This window comes from Orcinus orca, chromosome 7, assembly GCF_937001465.1.
Source record: "Orcinus orca chromosome 7, mOrcOrc1.1, whole genome shotgun sequence".
NCBI classification, from domain to species: domain Eukaryota; kingdom Metazoa; phylum Chordata; class Mammalia; order Artiodactyla; family Delphinidae; genus Orcinus; species Orcinus orca.
In genome coordinates this window covers 46,255,124-46,279,032 of record NC_064565.1, presented here as the reverse complement: position 1 = coordinate 46,279,032, position 23,909 = coordinate 46,255,124, and positions in this window count along the sequence as shown.

The window sequence follows — 23,909 nt, the reverse complement described above, 5'->3', positions numbered from 1 at the left end:
GCTAATGAAGACTCAGCACCCTTCAGTTATGTGGGCCCCTCCCAAGGATCTGGCAGAAACTCTGGGAATTTTGTATTCATAATTCTGTATTACATTTTTTAAGAGGGCCTTCCAAATTATATACAATCTCCCAAACCAGGATCAAGCCTTGCTGTTGCTATATCCTGTGAGCTTTCAAAATCTTTAATATTTAAAGTAACATTTAAAATTTAAAAGCAATTCCAGTTTAAAAGAAATCAAGCTATGGAGAGTAGTCTGTAACAAAATAACTGTTTATAGATCTCAGCCTCAAAATTGAACCAAAACAGATATTTCTGTACGTACTGATAGGTCCCAACTTTATTTTAGCACCAGAAGTCTTTCATCAAATGCAGTTTTATGAAGTGGAACTTCTCTAGCCAAAGAAAATCAAGAAGAGCTTGCTCACTCACCACACCTTCACCGTAACCACTGAAGCACCTCTAGAGAACTGGATGGGTTCTCTCCCCACAGCAGTTTGAAAACCACTAATCTAGACACCAGTACACAATGGAAATATAATTGGAGACAGAGAATGGATGGCTCACATGATTTTTTTTTGCAGTGTGTAAGTGCTTTATAGTAGAAGAATCTACCAAGTAAGACTATAATTCACCCACCCCTGTAGAACGAACGACCATCTCTTTGATGGGTGAGATACATTTATTCCTAGAGTCATAGGAGGACTGTGCAAGATGAATTTTCAAGGCTTTTTCTTTTCAGTTGATTCTTAGGATAAGACAGGAATAACTTCTTTCAGAGACATTTATATTCTAAATTGTCAAAGATTAATGTTGACAGCTACGAGGTATAGGAAATACATAGAAGCATAGTTCATGTTTTAGCAGGTGAATTCTTTTTTTTCTTTATGGAACCCTAAAAACCTATGTCTTTTAAAAAGGCCTTGAATCCAAGTGCAAAACACCCAAGAAAATACCCTCTATGTCCCACATATCACTAAGACTTGCTTCTAATTATATTTTTAATTTCACCCCCTTTGAAAACATTTCCTGATCCAACTGAATGAGATTTCAAAGGTATCTTCTTGACTCTAGCTCTTCTAAACATTCAGTGAACTTGATTTTCTTGAGGAAACAGGCTGCATTATTCACATTGCTCTCCTTTTTATATATGGAATATAAACTATCAATTTTTTTTTTTTTTGTGGCCTCTCCCGTTGTGGAGCACAGGCTCCGGACGCGCAGGCTCAGCGGCCATGGCTCACGGGCCCAGCCGCTCCACGGCATGTGGGATCTTCCCGGGCCAGGGCACGAACCCATGTCCCCTGCATCGGCAGGCGGACTCTCAACCACTGCGCCACCAGGGAAGCCCTATCAATTCTTTAATCATGTCATTTGTTACATTGTTTAATTCTTTGCTAGTCTTAACCTTCAATCATTCCTCCAATCATCCAGTACAAATTTATTGTGTCTATCTGCCAGATTCTATATGAAAACTAGGAGTACAAAGAGAAATAGGATTAGAACTTGTCCTTGAAAGAACTAGATTCTAGAGGCCAGTGATCATGCTGGTTGATTCATCTCTGGAATCTTCTAATGTAGCTAGGTATTTAATAAATGTATTCTATTGCCTTGGAGTAATCATCTAAGCAAGATGCATAAACATTGCATTTGGTGGAAATTTCTTTTTTTTGGGGGGGGGTGAAGCAGAAAAGAATAACTTTATTGCTTTGCCAGGCAAAGGGGGACACAGCAGGCTCGTGCCCTTAAAAGTGTGTGTCCCAACCCAGGAGGATTTGGTGAGGAGTTTTACAGCAATGGTTCAAGGGTGGGTTGCTGATAAGATTAGAGTATGTGCAGGGCCGACACTCCTTTAATCTGGTCTCAGGTAATATCTTTTTTTTTTTTAACATCTTTATTGGAGTATAATTGCTTTACAATGGTGTGTTAGTTTCTGCTTTACAACAAAATGAATCCGTTATACATATACATATGTTCCCATATCTCATCCCTCTTGTGTCTCCCTCCCTCCCACCCTCCCTATCCCACCCCTCCAGGCGATCGATGGTGGAAATTTCTTATTTCCATGAATGCTCAGAAATAGATTCTGTAGTTCATTTACTAATCATTTGCTTCTTTTATATGTGTGTTGTTACTGAGCTCTCTTCTCATGGGTTTCCTTTCTCCCTTAGTAATATTTGCATCACTGATTATACCTCCAAAGGGGATTCCATCTGGTCATCAGAGCCTCTAATCCATTAACACCTCACACTTACCTTTCTTTTATTTAAAACATTCTTAAGTTCAAAAAATTTTTAGCCAGCAGGGCCTAGGGGTTATCTCTTACTAGCTTCTCTGCTAGCCTAGAAGGGAAGGAAGCAGTAGAGGAGCCTTATTCATCTGTTCGGAAAACGCCTGGTCTGGGGAGAATACCCACTTTCTATTTATTTTACTTGATGGCCCCCACTTTTACTTTCATCAACCTATACTTCATATACTTTCTGATGTACCCAAGTGCAGCCTGTCGTGGTTACCAATGACTGATATTATTAAATATACAAAATCATTTTACCAGATGATAAAAGAAGCTACAGTGTCTAAAAATTTCATATATCTAACGTGTTGTATAAACAGCCTAAATCCCTATACATTTTATAACTTCAGCAATCTAAAGGTTAAAGCCTGTCAGTTGAATTTCACGAATTCCAGGAAGAAATGGGGAAGTAGCACCAACTCTTCATTGTATACCAGTGATCAAACATCTCCTCATTACACTTCAGTATTGTTGCCTCTAAAGGTCACCATTGCTGAACATAATCACACAAAATCAAAACTGCAAACTTTATATATCATGGAGGTAGTAAATAGCTTGGAGGTTTATTTTCTGGTGCCTGAACAACATTCTGAACCCATTTATAAATTCCTGGGAACTGTGGCAGGAACCAAACATATTTGCAATGCTTGGCAATAGTTTCAATTAAATCAATTTCCTCTAAAAAAATTATTTTTCAGTCATTTCAAGTGAAAAACACAACTCCTACTCATAAAGTAGAATACGTCTTTTTAATTGGTCTGTTTAAAATGGATTTTTCCTTCTCTTGTCTTCCTGTAAAAACAAGTTTGATAATTATTTGTAAATCACCCTCAGGGTGGAATACCTAAAAGTTGAACTCCAAGGGAAGTCATGCAGTTCATTTAGTAAAGCCCAATAAATGGTATGCCCAAGAAATCACATATGTTCCTTACTTTTTCTATGCATTGATGTTTCTGTATGTTATTTGGGCAGTCTGCCACCTTGTATGATCTATGGCCTAGCTTAATCCAAGCCACCATCAGCTCTTGCCTGTATTGCTACGCCAGCCCAACTGCTTCCACTCTTACTCCCCTGCATTCCTTCTCTGTTCTACAGTCAATATTATCTTTTGAACATATAGCTTATGTAATTTCATTTCTAAGGAAGGGTACCCTTCATTGGCTTCTGATTACATGTAAAATAAAATTCAGATTCCTTACCGTGGTCTACAAAGCCCTGAATAAACTGACCCCTGCTTCTCATTCTGATCACAACTCCTACCATTCTGTTTCCTTACTCAGCTCTAGCAGCACTGTACTCGTTTGTGTTGAACATGCCAAGTAATTTGTGCCTAGAGATTTGCACTTTTATTATTCACCTGTGCAGGTGAGCATCCTGTCCCCAAATCTTGACATGGCCGTTTCTTTTAATTTTTTCCATTCCTGTCTCTTCTAGAATGCTCTCTGAAAAAATCTGTTTCTACCCATCCAAACTGACTACCTCCCCCTCCTGCAGACTCTCTATCCCATGCCCCTTCATTGTTTCTTTCATGGAATTTACAATCTGAATTTATAATCTGTCTTATTCAGATAATTTGTTTGCTGGTTTGTTTTCTGTCTCTGCCTTTACTAGTAAACAAATTGTACTTAGTCTGTCTTATTCAGTGGCATGTAGTAGAAACTCAATGATAATTTATATAAATATAAATATATGACTAAAGGCCTGGAATATTTTTCTTGTTAAAAATGTCTTTATGCCATTAAAGCAAGTTTGTAGACAGACTTAATTCAGAAAAAATAACATAACAGTTTGACATGCATAGATGCAGCAAGAGTGTAAAGTATACATTTATATGTTGCACTATTTTACATAGTCATTTATAATTTTTGTTACTATAGCATGGTAAATTCAATAGGATTTTTTAGCATGTTACAATGAAAAATGATTTTTACTTAGATTCCTGATACAGTTTTTACTAAAAAAAGATGATAAAGTGTTTGTCTTCCAGTATGCAGCAACCACCATGGGGTATTTTTTAAATGTCTTCCCATATTTAAATCAGACCATTCACTACTGCAGGAGCAGGGGGCCAACTGGTGATAAAATAATGCCCTTCGTTCCGACTTCTTGCCTTGGTGATAAAGAACTTAAGATGGTCAGTTGCTTGTTTTCATATTAGAACATTAAGTTGCCCACTTAAGAATTCAGAAGAGAACAATTCAAAAAGGAAATTAAGAAATCGCATTTTCTATAGCATCAAAAAGGTTAAAATACTTAGGAATATACTTAACCACGGAGGTAAAAGACTTGTACACTGAAAGCTACAAAATGTTGCTGGAAGAAATTGAAGAAGATACAAATAAATGAGAAGACATTCTGTGCTTATGGATTAAGAGTTACTATTGTTGAAATATCCATACTGCCCAAAGTGATCTACAGATTCAGTGTAATCCCTATCAAAATTGTAATGGCATTTTTTGCAGAAATAGGAAAAAAGTCTAAAATTCATAAGGAGCCCCAAGGGGCCTTGAATAGCCAAACAATCTTGGAAGAGAACAAAGTTAGAAGCTCCATATTTACTAATTTTAAAACATACTACAAAGCAACAGTAATCAACATGGTGTGGTATTGGCATGAAGACGGATATATAGACCAATGGAACAGAATGGAGAGCCCAGAAATAAACCCTTGTATATATGGCCAAATGATTTTTGACAAGGATGCCAAAATTTAGGGAAAGGACAATCTCTTCAACAAATGGTATTGGGAAAACTGGATATCCACATACAAAAGAATGAATGTGGACCCTCATCTTACATCATATACAAAAATTAACTCACAATGGATTAAAGATCTAAGTGTGAGACCTAAAACTATAAAACTCCTGAAGAAAACAGAGGGAAAAAGCTTCAAGACATTGGATTTAGCAATGATTTTTTGGATATGACACCAAAAGTGAGGGCAACAAAAGCACAAATGGACAAGCGAGACTACATCAAACTTAAAACTTCTGCACGTCAAAGGAAACAATCAAGAGAGTGAAAACAATCTTTGGAATGAGAGAAAATATTTGCAGGTCATCGGGGGGTTAATATCTAGTGTATATAGGAATTTCTACAACTCAACAACAATAACAACAAAAACCTGATTGAAAAATGGGCAAAGATTTGAATAGACATTTCTCCAAAAAAGATATACAAATAACCAACAAGCATATGAAAAGATGCTCAACATAGCTAATCATAAGAGAAATGCAAATCAAAACCACGAGATATCATCTCACATCCATTAGGATGGCCACTATCAAAAGAACAGAAACAACAAGTGTCAGTGAGGATGTGGAGAAATTGGAACCCTTGTGCACTGTTGGTGGGAATGTAAAATGGTGCATTTATTATGGAAAACAGCATGGCAGTTCTTCAAAAAATTAAAAATAAAATTACCATAGGATCTTGCCATCCCACTTCTGGGTATACATCCAAAAGGATTCAAAGTAGAACCTTGAAAAGATGTTTGCACACCCATGTTCATCACAGCATTATTCACAATAGCCAAAAGGTGTAAGCAACTCAAATATCCATCAACAGATGAATGGATAAAGAAAATGTATTATATACATACAAAGGAATATTATGAAACCTTAAAAAAGGAAATCCAATTACATGCTACGACATGGATGAACCTCAAGAACACTAATGCCAAGTGAGATAAGCCAGTCACAAAGGACAAATATGGTATGATTCCACTCACATGAAGTATTTAAAGCAATCAAAATCGTAGAAACAGAAAATAGAAAGTTGTTGCCAAGGGCGAGGAGGAGTTAGTGTTTAATGGGTATAGAGTTTCAGTTTTGCAAGATGAAAGCATTCTAGAGATCTTTTGCACAACAATGTGGATATGCTTAACACTCCTGACCTGTACACTTAAAAGTAATTAAGCTGATTAATGTAATGTGTTTTTTACCATAATAGAGAAAGAATTCAGAGTAGAGGTTTCTAGTGTTATCTCCTGTAGTTTATAACAAAAATATGCTTACTTCATGAAGTAATTGCTTCTGTTTAATTTTCTGCACTCTGCTTGTTGATAAAAAGTTAGGTAAAATTAGAGACTGAGAGCCACTAAAAAGAACTTTTGTCAAGGCAATCTATCAGATAAAAATTACAAGGAAGCAAAAATGGAAAAAAAAAGGTAAAATTGATTCCCACATTAAGATGCTACTTCCCACGGCCATATCCACTGGTTTATCTGTAAATTTAATGTACATGTAACAATGTGTGAACACTTAACGTCGATGACAGAATTAAGGGTGACTATCTAGAGATTTCATGAAAAAAAAAAGCCCATGAACTGAATTATTCAGATATTTCTGTCCGTTTTGTATTTCATATAGCATGCTTTAATTACATTATTTATGATTAATTCCCAAGTATCTTCAAAAGAACTTTAGAAAAGTCTTGTTGTGCGAAATCAAGTAATAAATTTCTGTCAACATATGCAAAACAATTGTCAACTCTATTCTTTTGATTGTAACATTAGATTCAATTACCACTTAAGAGAAGTCTAAAAAACTGTTTTTCTGAGTACAGCCTGGTTTTCATTTCACATTTCTTAGAATATACGTGTGTTGTTGTTATCACTGTTTAAATCTTTACTGGACGTAGGTCCACACCTGTGTGTGCCCTACTCCATTCCAAAGAACTTTGTTTCCCTTAGTTTTTCCATCATCTCATCACCTCACATTGCTATCAGTGATTCGAATCCAAACTCCTTATGAGGCAGGGATTCCCTCTGAGAAGTGGGAAGCATTTCTCAGTCTTTGGTATCAGCCATAGCATCCAGGACATGTGCAGTTTGCTACTTCTTAGGAAGACAGGCCTCTCAGTGCAGGGATGAAAGAGAATTACAGATAGAGACAGATGATTGGTTTCTTATAACTTTTGACTTCATGCACTGATTCTGTTCAACCTAATGACTTAATGCTGAACCATTACATTTCCCACTGCTGCTGAACTTTATTTCATGGAGTTATGTAGTTTTATGTTTCTTCTCTTATTTATGTTTGTTTGGGGAATTTGTGAAATGCTTTTTGATCTGCAATAAGATGAGGGTTTTTTATATTGCAAAATAATGGGACTACATGCTGCATGAACTACCTTATCCTTTGTTCATTTTGCCCATTTTATTATACCCATTGGTAGCCAATAAATATGTCAACATGCTCTCATGTGAAACCTGTCAGACCTGTGAAGCATGACTCCCCATCATTGGATAGAAGTCTGAAAACAAATTTATCCCTGTAAAGAAATGAATGATAGGTTAAAGTATTTAAATCAGCCAGGAAATGGTAGCAACAATTTTCTTAAATGGCCATATTTAAACAAAGAACGCTTTCTTTTTCTACTTTGGAATTATTAAGAAGTCTCAGTCTAAAAGGAAATCTGCAAAGTAAATGCTACTAGCAGCAAAGTAAATTGGCTGCTACCATCATCTTCTAGAGTTTAAAGTCCAATTACCTTAATCTTATCATCTCTTTAAATCATTAAAAACAATGACACATTAACATCAGTAGTCACAAGCTGCACTATTCGTTACAGTAGCCACTAGCTACATATTTAAATTTAAATTTAATTAAAATCACACTAGACACATTTCAAGGGCTCAGTAACCACATGTAGCTACCACATTGGCCAGTGTAGATAGAAATTATTTCCTTCATCACAGAAAGCTCAATTGGATAGCACTCTCTAAAGCATCATGTAGACACATTTGCCATCATTTTTAGCCTTGGAAAATGTGCTCCACAGTCAAATTGCTAAATGCCACTTGTCTCAACCTGCACCTGTCCAATTTTACAAAGAATTTTGAGAGATCTCTAATTTGAGGTAAATAACCAGTGCGTGGCTGCCTTGTGAAACATAAGAACCACTTTCACGGTTTAAGAATTCTCAAATATCCTTTATAAAACATCTAATAATCCCTTTTAGACAATTGTTAGATACTCTTGTCTTTGTTTTTTCTGAATTTCAATGAATTTAGCGAGTAAGCAGTAAACTTGTTTCCATATTAAATATTCAGAAGGACTTTAAACATTACTAAAATCTTTAGTAGTAAGGAACTAAAATACCATGCTCCATTCAATTACTACCATATCTTAATTATTTGAGTGTAAGGTCCATTTCTCAATCTGAAAACCACCTCTTAAACAATAATTCATCCTCTTTATTAAATGCAGAAACCCTTTCTTTCATCAAGGAAGTGGATTTTTATCAATCCAAAATGAAATGGTGAGGAGATTGGTGATTAGGAAAGGGATTATTTTAATTCAGGGACAATGGAAGAATACGAAGGGAACTAAGACTTCCTCATCACAGAGTAAATCTACTTGCACATTACCCAAAGGAAGCCATTTCTCTCAAGGCATATTCATAGCTGTGGTTCCCAATCTACTGCTATGTCTCCTTCCACTCTAAGGCTCACACAGCCACACGTATACACTGTAGGTAGTGGGATTATTAACTCCCAGTCACAGTGCAGCCAGATATTTAAGTGCAAAGAGCGATGAATAGTGGCTTAGGCTATCTACTTCAAAAAGCGTGAGTCACATCAAAGATTAGAGGAAGGCTCTACTCAGGACAACATGCACAGGTAGGACAGTGCATACCCTCCAGCTCTTCAGCTCTGCTTGTCTTAGAATATACCTAACAGTGGCCCTTAAGTGGAAACTGACATTTAAAGAATCTAATTTTAAAGATGAGGCAATTTTGATCTTGACTTGGATAGTTAGTTAATATTTGGTTTTTTTCAGACATTTGTGTGAGTATTTTCACTCCTGTTAACTTTTGCCATTGCTTAGCAATTTAACTTTTATTATGACTGTGAGGTGTGGTGGAGTCACATGCATTTGGATAAAAACCTTAATCCCTGCCAATTAATGGCTTGATGATCTTGGGTAAATCTCTCAACCCCTTTGAAACTCAGCTTTCCCCTCTGGAAAAGGTGAGCTCTTTGACCTCAAATGAAGTCCACGAGCAGTAAATCAAACTGCATATGTTGCAAATGCAATATGTACAATTTGTACTAAAAACAAGTTAATTTTTTCAGTTATTTGCTCAGTGCTTCAAAGTTGTAGATAATATTCTTCTTCTTGCCTTCAGGCACTGCTACTTTTGATCACTCACCGCATATCCAGCAGTTGCTGAGTCATTTACAAATATTAAGTTTATTTATTATATATATTTTCAGATGAGGAAACTGAGGCAGAGTAAGACTCAGTAATATGCCTGCATGGAACTTGCCCAACACAGAGTTTTATATGCTGAAACCTGGAATTTGAACCCAACTTTCTAATTCCAAAGCCATGGTTTATGCAACTTCCCAATAGATGGAAATATAGTATTTAGTTTAGCCAACGTGTAAGCAAAATCTCAGGAAAGTGTTCACTTGTCTCCAGCAAGGTAGAAAGTATATTGACAATTAACATTCGCTTCTGATTAGTCACAGGGAGCTTGACTAGAGATTGAAGGTATGGGAGTATGTCTTATTCATACCTATTCCTTCACCAGTTAGCATGGTGCCTTTTGGGCCACTGTAGTTGGCTCTCATTAAATGTCTCTTTATTTGACATAAAAATGTTTTCCACTGATGCTTCAGGGATGATTACTGAAACACATGGATATGTGTAGTGTCTTATTCTTCCAAAATATGGAATTTTCTCTCAGGATTGTTTAAAAAATTAAATAATGAAGTATATATATATGTACACATGTACACATGTGTACATTTCCATCATATAGTCATGCATTTTAATTCTTTAACAAGTATGGAGAGAAACAGAATAATTTCCATTTTGGTTAACAGTACACTAATTAAAAAAATTTTTTTTGAAGTTTCAATTTCCGATTTGTTTCCATATCATCAATTTCCTTTTTTTATTTCTTGAAGAAGTATTGGGTTGGTGGTAAGTCAACAACAAAATTAAAATTTAGCCACTACCTACCAAAATTCTCACTCTGCAACACAAATATTCAAAGGCGATGAAAAACTCAAGGTTAATAAGATTATCACCATTCTCTCTCTCTCTCTCTCTCTCTCTCTCCCCTTTTGTATTGTGTAGCAAAATCTGTGCCTCCCAGCCTTTCTTCAGTGAGCAGAAGATTGTAATCATTGCTAAAGTCTCAGGTTTTTGCTTCTCTGCACAAAAATGAAATCAGTGGTGTGTAGCTGAATGCATTCCAGATAGCAATAGCATATCATTAGCATATCAGTGACAGCAACAAAAAATACATGACAACAAAAACATTGCATACAAATGGCGATGTGTAAGAGTTTTCTACAAAAGAGAAGTTGTTTTCCTTGTTGCCTTTGGAATGAGTCTTTACATTATGGTATGACAGAGCCAAAGCTTTCAAAACCTGGAAATTCTAGGAAATAAAATTGGAAACTCTAACTGAGAAATCCACATACCATCCCTACTAAGTCACACTGTGTTCCAAAGCAAATCATAATCTCCCAGTGCTCCAAATTTCATCATCTGTCTGACCAAAGCTAACATTGGTCTTCATAAAGCACCTAACAGGGAACCCTCAGTGAAACCTACAGAGTGTGCTTTATAAGCAAGCACTTGGTACAGTCCAACCTATAAGGATTGGTTTTTTTTAAATAAATTAAGATATAAGAAAATTATTATAACCAGATGTAGTAGGATAGGCTAATACTGAAAATTATAGAAACATATATAAACACATATAAATAATAATATTAAAATAAAGATAAATATATTTGTATACAATTATAAATAAATATGTATGTATATGTCTCATTCCCTAATAGACAAAAACACAAATGTTTTTTGTCAACAAGGGGTTGTCCTCCCCATCATGATTCACTTAACAATAATCATTCCCTCCTCTGGAGCCGCCTCTGTCTCCTAGAGTCATCTACATCTACATCATCATCTACGACCAGTAGGCAGAAGGAAAAGAACATGGAGGAACCCATAGGGAAGGTTTTATTGGCCTTACTTGGAGATACCATTCACATTCCATTGGGAAATGTACTAGCTGTGTGTCCAGGAAGAAGAGGAAACAGATTTTGGTGAACAGCTAACAATATCTACCATATCAGGAATCTCTATATCCTGTCTGTCATAAATTATCACAATTCTCTTCTAGCATTATCTCCAGCATAGAAAGTTACACTTTTCTCAGTGGAAGACACTCAACTGAAAAATTAAATGTGACTCACGTAATTTACTACTCCTTTAGAACCATAGCAAGTCATCCTGGCCTTCTGTGGTTTGATCTCCACGCAACCTTCTCTGAAAGAATTTTAAATGTCATATTTTCAGTGACTTTACAATCTCACTTTATACAGGACTTATTTCAGAAGTAACGTCAGAGAAGTTGGAATCTGTTTTTGAAAAATTTTGGGTTGGCCAGAAAGTTAGATTGGGTTTTCCTGTAAGATATTACAGAAAAAACCTGGACAAACTTTTTGGCCAACCCGATATAAGGCTCATCTGTCTGTACTTCTGACAAATAAAGACTGAGAAAATATTGATCATGTCATATGAATGCCATAAAAGAAAAGCCTTTCTCCAAATGACATATACAGTTCATGACAAACCTTTAACCTGAAACTAAATACATTTTTATAAATTAGTAGTGTTTTCTAGGTGTGAGCATGACCCATTTTAATCAGCACACAGAAGAAATTTTTATGAAGTCAGAATGCTTTTGTGCTAGTACATTCCCCTTTAGTTAATTAGACTTTATTTCTGAACCTATGACGCATGCTCTAAAAATTCTAAACTGTTCATAAAATATATTTGAAGAACAGATTGAGGTTTCATTATTTACAACTCAGTCAAGATACCAGACTGGCTAGATTGTAAACCTGCTGATACAGTAGCTTTTCTTCATCAGTCTTTGAATTGTTGCTACTCAAGTTTCTAATTTATGTGCAAATTGAATTTGCCTAATGCATATAGTAAGCTCTTTTCTCTTTCTATTTTTTAAGCAGTTCCCTATACAGTGTGGTTTAAAGCACTCTTTCTGCATCTTACAAAAAGATAATTGTAACCAATAGATTTATTTATTTTCTTTGTTTTTTCTGTTACTTTCTACACACTCCAACCAGAGACTGGAGTGATTTTCTTTCATGAACTAACTATTCATCTGGAAGCAAAGTCTCCTATGCCCTGATCAGATTTAACTCAACTGAGAAACAAATGCACAACTGCTTTGGTCGCATGTGTTAAGAGCACAGAAATCTAGACATCAGGATTCTGTTTTCGATATTATTTCCAATCTTCTCAGTCAGATGATTTGCCATTGCATCCATTTACATTATTTGAAAGGAATACATAATTCCTTCAGTGTGGATTCACTTAATTCCACTGAACCTTCACTTTATTAGGCACTATATGAAGAAGTGGGAGTCAAAGACAAAATTTTTACTGTTCTAGGGGAGTGAAGTTTAGCAGATAAGATGAGCATGACAACAGATCACTCATATTTATGCCAATAGTTATCAACCTCTCAGTGTTCTAGAAATAATTTCAAATACTATAGTCATTGATGGGATATTTGAAAAGATTAAAAGACTCAAAACATGTCAAAAATAATTTTCAAAGTGTCATTCCTATTGAATAACAATTTTATAGGACTCTAGGCAATATTTGATTCTCTATTTGCTTGGTAACTACAGCATTCTGTTGCTGTTTAAATAGACTGCCCTGACCATATTCTCTTACATATTCACTAGAAAAAGCATACATTGCAGTAAGCATGGAAGTCTTTCATGGGACTTAGCCACCTACCTACCAGAAAAATGTGCCCTGGACAGTGGTGACCATGACAAATACATTTTCATTATGTTTGAGCCATTGTAAATTTGGGGATTGGTTTGTAACCACTGCCTAAAACTGCTCTAATACAACAATATAACTCCTTATACCTACAAATTTGCTACTTTATTCATCCTTGCTCAAGCAAGGGAGCAAGCGCTAAGGGGTCATAAGAAAGAGGCTAGGGCTTCCCTGGTGGCGCAGTGGTTGAGAGTCCGCCTGCCGATGCAGGGGACGCGGGTTTGTGCCCCGGTCCGGGAGAATCCCACATGCCGCGGAGCGGCTGGGCCTGTGAGCCATGGCCGCTGAGCCTGCGCGTCCAGAGCCTATGCTCTGCAACGGGAGAGGCCACAGCAGCGAGAGGCCCGCGTACCGCAAAGAAAAAGAAAGAAAGAGGCTAAATAATATTCACAAAATAGTTTCTTCTCTAGCTGATCATTAAGAGCCTTTTTCATAGAAACATCCACATACTTCTTCACACTTTCTTAACAGAAACCTTCTCATCTAGAAGTCTTACTCATTTGAGGTCCCTGACCCTCTAGACAAACTGTTAGCCACTGTCTGTCCACAAATCTGTATAATCCATACCTCTTATCCATGTATTTTCCAAAAAAAAAAAAAAGAACAACTAGGAGTACTACTTTAACTTGGGACCTTAGAGGCTTTCCCTCCCCAACTGCCCCTCGAGGCAATCCTCTGTGGGGCTGTAATGTTACCATAGTCCACTGTGGATGGTACCATCTTTAAGCTAGGCTAAGTGTTTCTCTTTTTTCAGTGTACTTTTTGAGGGCCTAGGATTTATTTGAAGGAGAAGGACACAGTGCAGCATGAGTACGTGCAGTGTGTCTGAGCAAACTATTCTCAGTTTACTTGTGCTTTGAGGTTCTTCTTGAGCTGCTGAAACAGAGCCATAGCCCAGGGAGATCAGCCAGCCTAAAGGCAATGTTATTAAACTGGACTCGAACCGTCATCCAAAGGAAGTTATTTACCTTTCCTAGAATAAACATTCCCAAATAAGATTTTTCTTTGACTACTCACAATTCTTCTGAGTTCATCTCCATCAACCTACTTACTGAATGCCTTATTCTCTGCCAAATATATTTTACAATATTATTTTGACTAATAATTCATTTCATAGTAAAAGAAGGTAGTGGGCATATATTGATGGATTTCACTACGTGTAACATGTACCTCATCGTCCAGAGCTGTTGGCTTTATAAACTGTTGGAATAGCCAGGGGGTAAAGTTTTGTGAAGTTGGGGATTTATTCTACATAGAGTTCTCAGATAAAATATAAGACACCCAGTTAAATTTGAATATCAGATGACAAATAAGTTTTTTAGTATAAGTATACACCAAATGTTGCATGGGACAAGCTTATGTTAAGAAGAATTCTCTGTTTATGTGAAATTTCAAATTTAATTGGGCATCCTATATTTTTATTGGCTAAATCTGGCAACTCTAGTTCCATAAGATGCAATTCATATTTTGTGCCGTCAACAAATAGATGATGCCTTTCTTACAGTACCAGGGTACATGAGCCCAATAACCAAAGGGTGGAAGTAAGAGTAGCACTGATTACACCAAATAGTACACTAGAAAACAATTGGCTTCCTATCTCTAAGCTTTGTTGCTGCTAGTTTAGAAGTCATCCTTATCATGGAAGGAATGTTTCCACCAGAATGCATAATAATGGTTACATTGAACTGAAAGCTGAGACACCTCTGCCAAGGAATCAACTGGCAAAGAACAGGGTTGCTATATTTCCTGGTGCTTGGGTTACTTTTTACAGTGTAATGTCACTCCAGAATTAGTGAATGGAAGAAACAATAATATCCCATTTGCTCAAAAGGCTACAATTGTTCAGGCTCAGTGGAGGCATTTTATCTCTGCTCCGCTTAGAGATGTTCCAAGTTTGGGGGCTGGAATCATTTGAAAGCTCAATCACTCATATGTCTGGTGGTTGATGCTGGCTGTGGGCTCGTACCTCAGCTGGGTCTGGGATTAGAATATCTCTATGTGGCTTTTCCATGTTGTTGCTTGGCTTTCTCACAGCGTGATGGCAGGGTTTCAACAGGTTAGATATCCCGAGAGAACACCCGGTGAAAACTGTATTGCCTTTTCTAACCTTGCTTTGGAAAACATGTAAGTTCACTTCTACCACATCCTAGTTGTTAAATATAAGTGACTAAGGCTGGCCCAAGTTCAAGAGAAGAATTAGACTCTACCATTTGATGGGAAGACTGTCAGAGAACTTGAGGGCATTTTTAAATGATCAAAGTCTACCCTCTCTCCACCAAGTATTTACATTCTTCCCACATGCAAAATACATCCATCCCTCCTCAGTTCTCTCCCAAATTTTCATCTTTTATGACATTAAGTCTTGATATTAGGTCTAGAACTTCATTATCTAAACCAGATCCAGATAAGGCTTCTTGCTTGTGGTTCTTCAAGTACAGCTCCTTCAGTACAGTTCTTCTTGATATAAAGACCTGTAAACTAGAGACAAGTGTTCTGCCCTTCACACATCCAATATACAATGGCTGGACATAGATAAGATAGCTTCTATAAACCTTCCTGTTCAAAAAGGAGGGAAGTGAGAGATGCTCAAGAGTTTCTAGTCGACAGTAATTCTGGAATCCAGCCAGGCACAAATTTCCATAATTTTGGTTAGACCTCTGTTCCAATGACTGGGAATGATTCTCCATGGCTAAAAACTCTTCCCTCTGTACTATTGGTCAACCCTCTGAGCATTGTTCCTTTTCCATAAGAAATTGCAAGTGTTTGTAGCTAAGTAGATTCTCGAACATTTTCCTGTAGTTCAGGGACCAAAGGCTTTTAATTTTGTACTGTCTCAGTCCAAGTTGGTCGTGTTTCTACCAAAACAATTTTCTTAAATTCTTCGTGACTCTACTTGAGCCTTATTGACTTCATTCCATTAGTAAAAGTCATACTTTAAAATCTCATGGAGATGAGTCTTTCTTTAAATTGGGCTTGCTATGAGGCTGTTGTGTGACAACACCTTTAAGATTCTTAGAAGTTCCATTTATTATTAGAAAAAAATCTGTGAGGCACGCCTGTTATATTATTAGAGGAACTTTTGTCTGTTTGAGGTACCAAATTAAGTCTTTTTCAGTTTATATCAAAGGGTTTTAAACTCATGCCCTAGTCTGAAATCTTAGACTATATTCCTGACAGGAACCTGGACTTCATATCTACGCAGAAGTTAATTTTTTTAATTTAGCATTGTTTGCCATGTGTAAAGACTGGGAATAAAAAACAGTTTGTTTTTGATATTCAAATGAAGCAAATTTTGGCTCCTTAACATTTCTTTTTTCAGCTTATCTCTCCTTCTTCCAACATTTTATATAGGCAGCTAGAAGAAGCCAGGAAACACCTTAAATACTATGCCTAAAATTATCCTTAGTTAAAGGCAGCCATTTCACTGAGCATTTTTTCTATTTTCCATATTACTGCAGGTGACAGTATTGCTAAACTTTCCACCATCACAGAGAAAGAGACTCCTTTTTCCCAGCCTGCAGTAACGTTCTCCTCACTTTCTGTTAAGCCTTCACCAACAGACCTTTCATAGGCCATCAGTCTTCTGCTAACAGTCTCTTCAAGGTGCTTAAGCTTTCACTAACATTACCCTGCTGGACCTTCCAGATCCCACTCGTAATCCAATTCCAAAGCCACTGCCACATATTTTTAATTTGTGTTATGGCAGCAACCTACTTCCAAGTACCAAAATATGTCCTCTGTTACTGCGTAATAAACCATCCCAAAATTCAGTAGTATAAAAACAACAACATTTATTTTGCTCACAGATCTGAAATTTGAGCAGGGCTCAGCTGGGACATCTGTCTCTGCTCTACTCAGTATCAGCTAATATGACTTAAAGACTCAGAGCTGAAATTCAGGTGGAAGCTGTATTACACTTCAAATCTGTATGTCATTTGTGCAACATTCTATTCATAAAAGTGGGCCACTAGAGCCAGCCCGTTAGACAGAATTAGACTCCACCATTTAGAGGAAGAATTTGCAGACACTTAAAAACAACCACAGATGGGAAGACTGATTTTGATTTTCAAGGGGAAATCTAGCAGTTGCTACATAGTGGGGCAGAAAGGAGTATATCATTAACCCAGGGGTTTCTCTGGGGTATCTACGAATAGTCATCAAGGAAATTAATGGATGTTTAGAGTAATCCAATACTGGGACTACCTTTAATGGCAAAGACATTTCTAGAGTAAATGGTTAGGTAAAACCATCAGGTCAAGAATGTAAATCAGCTGAGGTATTGGCTGAAAGCAAAGAAAGCATGAAGAAGAGGAGGAATAAAGTTTTAAGTACTAACTATGGCCCCATGAGTAATTGCAGAATGAGAATGAGAATGATGATAATGGATTCTTTCTTATAAATGTATTTGTATGTATTTAAGTTTTCCTCTCCCTTCAACTCTCCCTTTCCCATACTATTTTATACAAGGTGCATTGGGGCTGGTTATCTTTATACTTTAGTTTTTAGGTCACAGGATATTAATGTGTAATTGTAATTGAACTAGAAGAATTAATACTATTACTGATACACTCCTTTTGAAAGGATCAATATCATTGGTAAACCTCTAGCCATGCTAACCAAGAAAAAAATTAATAATTACTAATATCAAATTACCAATACCACAAATGAAAGAGGAGCCACCACTACTGATTCCATGGACGTTAAAAGGAAAATAAAGGGGGGACTTCCCTGGCTGTCCAGTGGTTAAGACTCCATGCTTCCACCGCAGGGGTCAAGGGTTTGATCCCTGGTTGGGGAGCTAAGATCCTGCATGCCGCAAGGTGCGGCCAAAATAAATAAATAGATAAATAATAAAGGACTGTTATGAACAAGTCTATGTCCACAAATTTGATAACTTAGAGGAAATGGAAAAATTCCTTGAAAAACAAAATCTATAAAAATTCATACAAAGATAAATAGGTAACCTGAATAGGCTTATATTTATTAAAGAAATTGAATTAACAATTATTAACCTTCCAAAGCAGAAAGCACTAGGCCCAGATGGTTTCACAGAGAATTCTACCAAATATTTAAAGAAGAAATGATGCCAATTCTCTATAATCTCTTCCAGGAAATTGAAGCAGAGGGAACACTCTTAATACATTACCCTAATATAAAAGGCAGACAAGTAATATAAGAAAGGAAAATTACAGACTAATATCTCTCATGAACATAGATGTAGAAATACTTTATAAAAACTGAATCCAACAATGTACAAAAATAAAACCAGAAATAGACACCACAACCAAGTGGGATTTATTCCAGGTATGTAAGACTGGTTCAGCATTCAACCGATGTAATCCATTACAATGAGAGACTAAAAAGAAAAATTATATGATCGAATCAATAGATGTAGATAAAACATTTGGGATACTCCAACACCCATTCATGATAAAATCCCTCAGCTAACTAGAAATAGAGGAGTACTTCCTCAACTTGTTAAAGAATATCTACCAAAAAATCTCCAGCTAACATCATACTTAATGATGAGAAATTATATGCATTCTTCGTAAGATCAAGAAAAAGACAAGGATATGCCTTCTCACCACTTGTATTCAACATCATACTGGAAGTTCTTGCTAATGCAGTAAGATGAGAAAAGGAAGTAAAAGGTATACAAATTGAGATGGAAGAATAAAACCATTCTGTTTGCAGATGATATGATTGTCTATGTAGAAAACACCAAAGACCCAACCAAAAACTCTTGGAACTAATAAGCAGTTATTGTAAATTTTCAGAAAGCAAGGTTAATATACAAAAATCAATTATTTTACTTATGCTAGCAATGAGCAGTTGTAATTTGAAATTAAAACACAGTAGCAGTTACATTAGCATCCCCCAAAATTAAATACTTAGGTATAAATCTAACAAAATATGTATCAGATCTATGAGAAAAACTACAAAACTCTGATAAAAGCAATCAAAGAAACTCTAACTAAATGGAGAGATATTCCATATTCATGGATAGGAAAACTCAAATTTACTAAATGTTATTTATTCCCAACTCAATCTATAGATTCAGTGCAATCACAATAAAAACCTCATGCATCTATTTCATAGATATTGACAAACTAATTCTAGAGTTTATGTAGAAAGACAAAACCCTCAAAATTGCCAACGTAAGAGTGAAGAAGAGAATGTGGGAGGATTGACATTACTCCACTTCAAGTCTTACTATAAAAGCTGCAGTGACCAAGACACTGTGGTATTGGTGAAAGAATAGATAAATAGATTAATGGAACAGAAGGAAGCCCAGAAATAGACTCACACAAATACTGCCAATTATTCTTTGGCAGGGAGCGAAGGCATTTCAATGGAGAAAAGATAGTCTTTTAAGCAAATGGTGCTGGAACATATTATGTGATTCCAATGATATAACATTCTGGAAAAAGCAAAACTATGAAGACAGTAAAAAGATCCATAGTTGCCAAGAATTCAGGGTTAGAGAGGAGAGGAGGAATAAATAGGTGGAGCACATGGCATTATTAGAACAGTGAAATTATTCTGTATGATCCAGTAGTGGTGGGTGCATGATATTATGCATTTGTCAAAACCCATAGAATGTACAACACAAAGAGTGAACCCTAATGTAAATGATACACTTCAGTTTGTGTCAATACTGGTTCATCAACTGTAACAAATTTACCACAGTAGAGCAAGATATTAATAATAGGGGAAACTGTGTTGGTGGAGGTGAGGTATATAGCAACTCGGTATTTTCTGTGCTATTTTTCTATAAAACTAAAACCACTCCAAAAAAATAGTCTTAAAAATAGTGAAAGTCAAGCACAATTTACAAGACGATATTTGCATCTCATAACTGACAAAAGGTTAACATCCAAAATATTTAGAAAACCATAACAAATTTATGAGAAAAATAAACTTTTTTTTAAAGAAGGGAAGGGAGATAAACAGGAAATTCACAGAAAAGAAATAAAAATGGCCAATCTACCTACTGAACTCAACTGCAGTACTTAAAACAACAGTAAAATTGTCAGTTCTCATTGACCAAAATCTAAAATTTGGACAATTTTAAGTGGTGGTGAGACCATAGAGCACAAGGAACTCTTGGACACTGTTTTTAGGTGTGTAGATCAGAATATTTGCTCAGGAAGGATCTAGTTGGTTAGAATTTGTGCTAATCATTCAACACAGCAACTGCACGCACTGAATACATCAAAGAGAAACTCTAACACACACACAAAATGAGATACCACCAATACAAGAAAGTTGGTAATATTGAAACTATGTAAATAATTTAAGAAAAAAATGGATAATGAAATATATACAATGAGATAGTACATAGTATTTAATATGAATAGCCTTGAGCTGTATGCATCAGTAGAAATAAATACCCAGAACAATATTGAGCGAAAAAAGCAGAATTATATGTAGAGATGTTTGAAAACATGCGAAGTTTTTATTTGAGATACATACATATGTAGAAATAGAATAAAAAGGTGAATGGGAATAAAATATACCAAGTTTGGGGGAAATGATTACCTCTGGGAAGAAAGAAAAAAAAAGGATTGGAAGTTAAGCAAAGAGCTTTATTATATTTGTAATGTTTTACTTCCTTAAAAATAATTCTGAAGCCAATATTGGGGAAATGTCAAGAGTTTAAGATTGGGTGGGGGGTACATGACTGTTTTCTTTGTTGCCATGCTCTTCTGTATATTTGAAGTACTTTAATTAGTAAAACAATGTATATATCATAAACAAACTCCACAGTTTTTATCTTGAAGATGAGAAAGAGAAACTGAGTGAAAATTGTTCATTGGGATAATGACCTCTTAAGAATTACCTCCATCATAATAGAATAAGTTCGGTGGGCTCAGCTCAGGAGACAGTGATGAGACTTATGCTGTCATGAACATATAACAGAGAGAATGATGCCTAAAATTAGCAGCAGTGACAGAGGGTCAGAAGCCCTTATACCCTAACTATTCCCAGCAAGGAAAGCTGTCCCAAATCACCACTTGTGATGGTCTGATGGGAACGGGAGTTGTCCCTCTATCAGGACTCCCGCTGTTTTCAGAAAACACTATCAGCTGAGCTGTCGTTCTTAACAAAGCCCAAAAGGAGAGTGAAAGCTTTGTTTCTCTCTTTGCCTACCCCTCCAACATTGTTTGATGTACCTATTCAGTTGTTAATAAACTGTTGTGTTGCACAGCTGCACTGTGCTGATATGAAAGTTAGTTGATAGCGCTGTCTGTAATTATGAGGGGGAGTATGGATGTTGTGTGCTGTGAAAAGTTTATGTGCATACAGATTGACTGAAGAAGCAAATAAAGAAACAGCAGAGTTGAGGTTATAGAGATTGTGGATCTTTCTGGGATCTAGGGCTGGGTTTGGCTTTTCTCCAAAGAGGTAACCCATTCATGTCTAAAAGTAAAGAAAGAAATGGAAGAGAATACAGCTAAATATGAGAATTTTAAAATATTTTTTCGTCCTTTCTTTCATTATTTCAGTAGATGGAGACCAAACTGAACCAAAAAAATAACAGCAACAAAAAGTGAGTAGCAATAGCAGATTTTCAAATTGGCCAACATGAAGATCGAATAGGAAGGCCCTCTGGAAATGTAGTAAGATGAGAGTCTGAAAACTGAGCTTGAGACTTAGACCTGACATAAATTACCACTTTTATGAAATTGAGGCATCATGCAATGATGGTTTGGGGCTAGATCAATGTTTCTCCAACGTATTCCTTAAGCCACCTGCATCAGAATCAGGTAAAGGTACTCATGACAAATGCAGATTCCTGGACCACACCACAGACTTAAAGGATTAACATGCATTGGCCAGGCTAATAAGATATGTTTTAACAACTCCATGAATTTGTGTATACCATTTGAGATACAGTATTGAGTATACCAGATTTTATTTATTTATTTATTTTTTAAGTGTGTCCAACATTCTTCATTTTTATTTTATTTTATTTTTATTTTTAAATTTTAGTATGGTTGATTTACAATGTAGTGATAAGTTTCAGGTGTACAACACAGTGATTCAGATATATATATATGTGTATATATATATATCAATACATATATATTCTTTTTCAGATTCTTTTCCCTTATAAGTTATTACAAAATATTGAGTATAGTTCCTTGTGCTTTACAGTAAGTCCTTGTTGGTTATCTACTTTATATATAGTAGTGTGTATACCAGATTTTAAATGCTACCTCCATACCTTTGATGATCGAACATGATTCTATTTGACTATGTCCAGATTTTATGATATTTTCTGCATTCTGTAAGAAAACTAATCTGTTTTCCTAAGTTTTTGGTGTAGTTTTCCAAAAATGCAATGTATGATCTGCCCTTTGAATAAGTGTTCACAGTTCCTAGTAAAAATAGCTCTCTCTAGAAATTTCTGTTGACAATGCTGATGAAAAAATAGAAGATACTTATATTCAGAAGCATTATCATTTAATTCCATACAGTGAAACAGAATAGGATATTTAGAAAAGTTATTTAGCAAGGGAAGGTTAGATCTTTCATAGGAGCTACCCAGGATTAGCTTCCTTAGTTTACTGCTTTCTGTACTCATCTACAATATTTCACTGTGTGGATTCTAGTTTAGTTTCTCTAAATTTGCTTTCTACTCTTTTTCTTTCATGAAATATTTGATAAATCTTCTAAGTGCCAGGACTTTTGCTTCATGCATGGGATACTAAGATTGAAAAAAGACAGTTGCTCTCCCCAGAGAACTCACAAGTTTTGGGGGTAAATAGACAATATACACTACCATATTATTATGGAGGTATTAAAACAGTTATGAATAAAATGATTTAACACCATAGAAAAGGAAGCAACTTGCTCTCATTTGGATAAATCAAGGATGATTTTACCAAAGAGGTGATATTGGATCTGGGTCTTAGAGATTGTTATGCTAGAGAGGGAAGGTGAATAGAAAAGGCCAGAAGGGATGTGAGGAAAGTTCCAGGAAGAAGGGAAGCCTAAGCAAAGGCATAAAAGTTTAAAATGGTACCATCTGTTTAAGAAGTGATACATTATTCTTGGTTTGGGGGAGAAAGATAGTATATAAGTTCGCAAAATAAACTTAGGCTCAAATTGGGAAGGTCTTGAATGCCATGCTAAAACTTAAGTTAATTTTTAACTCAGTGTGATGGCTTGCTTGTGTTTTGAAAAAGTTCTCTAGAACAAATATGAAAAGTAGAGAATAATCAGTAGCTAATAGACCGGTTAGGAGACTGGTACAGTACAGGTCTAGGTGAACCCCTGAATTAGTCAAGAAGCGATAACAATGGAAAGAAAGGGCTAGACTCGAGAGTTATTTCAGGAGCAGAACTTAGCAGATCAGATATGTGGAAAGAAAGGGCCTAGATGAAATGTCAAAGATGTTTCTGTGGTTTCCAGATTTTGGTGACGGAGAAGATGAAGAAACAGTAGAGATAGATCAATTGAGAAATAAGAGCATAGTGGGTGGATGAGCTTGATTTTTGACATGTGGAGTTTGAAGTACTTGAGATTTGGAGCTCATGAAAATGTGGGCCTGGGCAGGAGAATTGAAAGACATCAGCGTAAAGTTCATGGCTGAAATCACTGGAGTACATAGGCTGCCCGGGGGCGGAGGGGAGTTAGAATGACAGTATAAGAGAGTTAAGGATAGAAAACTGGAGAACATCTACTTTTAACTCCTGTTGCATACTGGCAGATATCACAATAAATCACCTGTGATGGAATGAGACAGAGAATGTGAGCACCT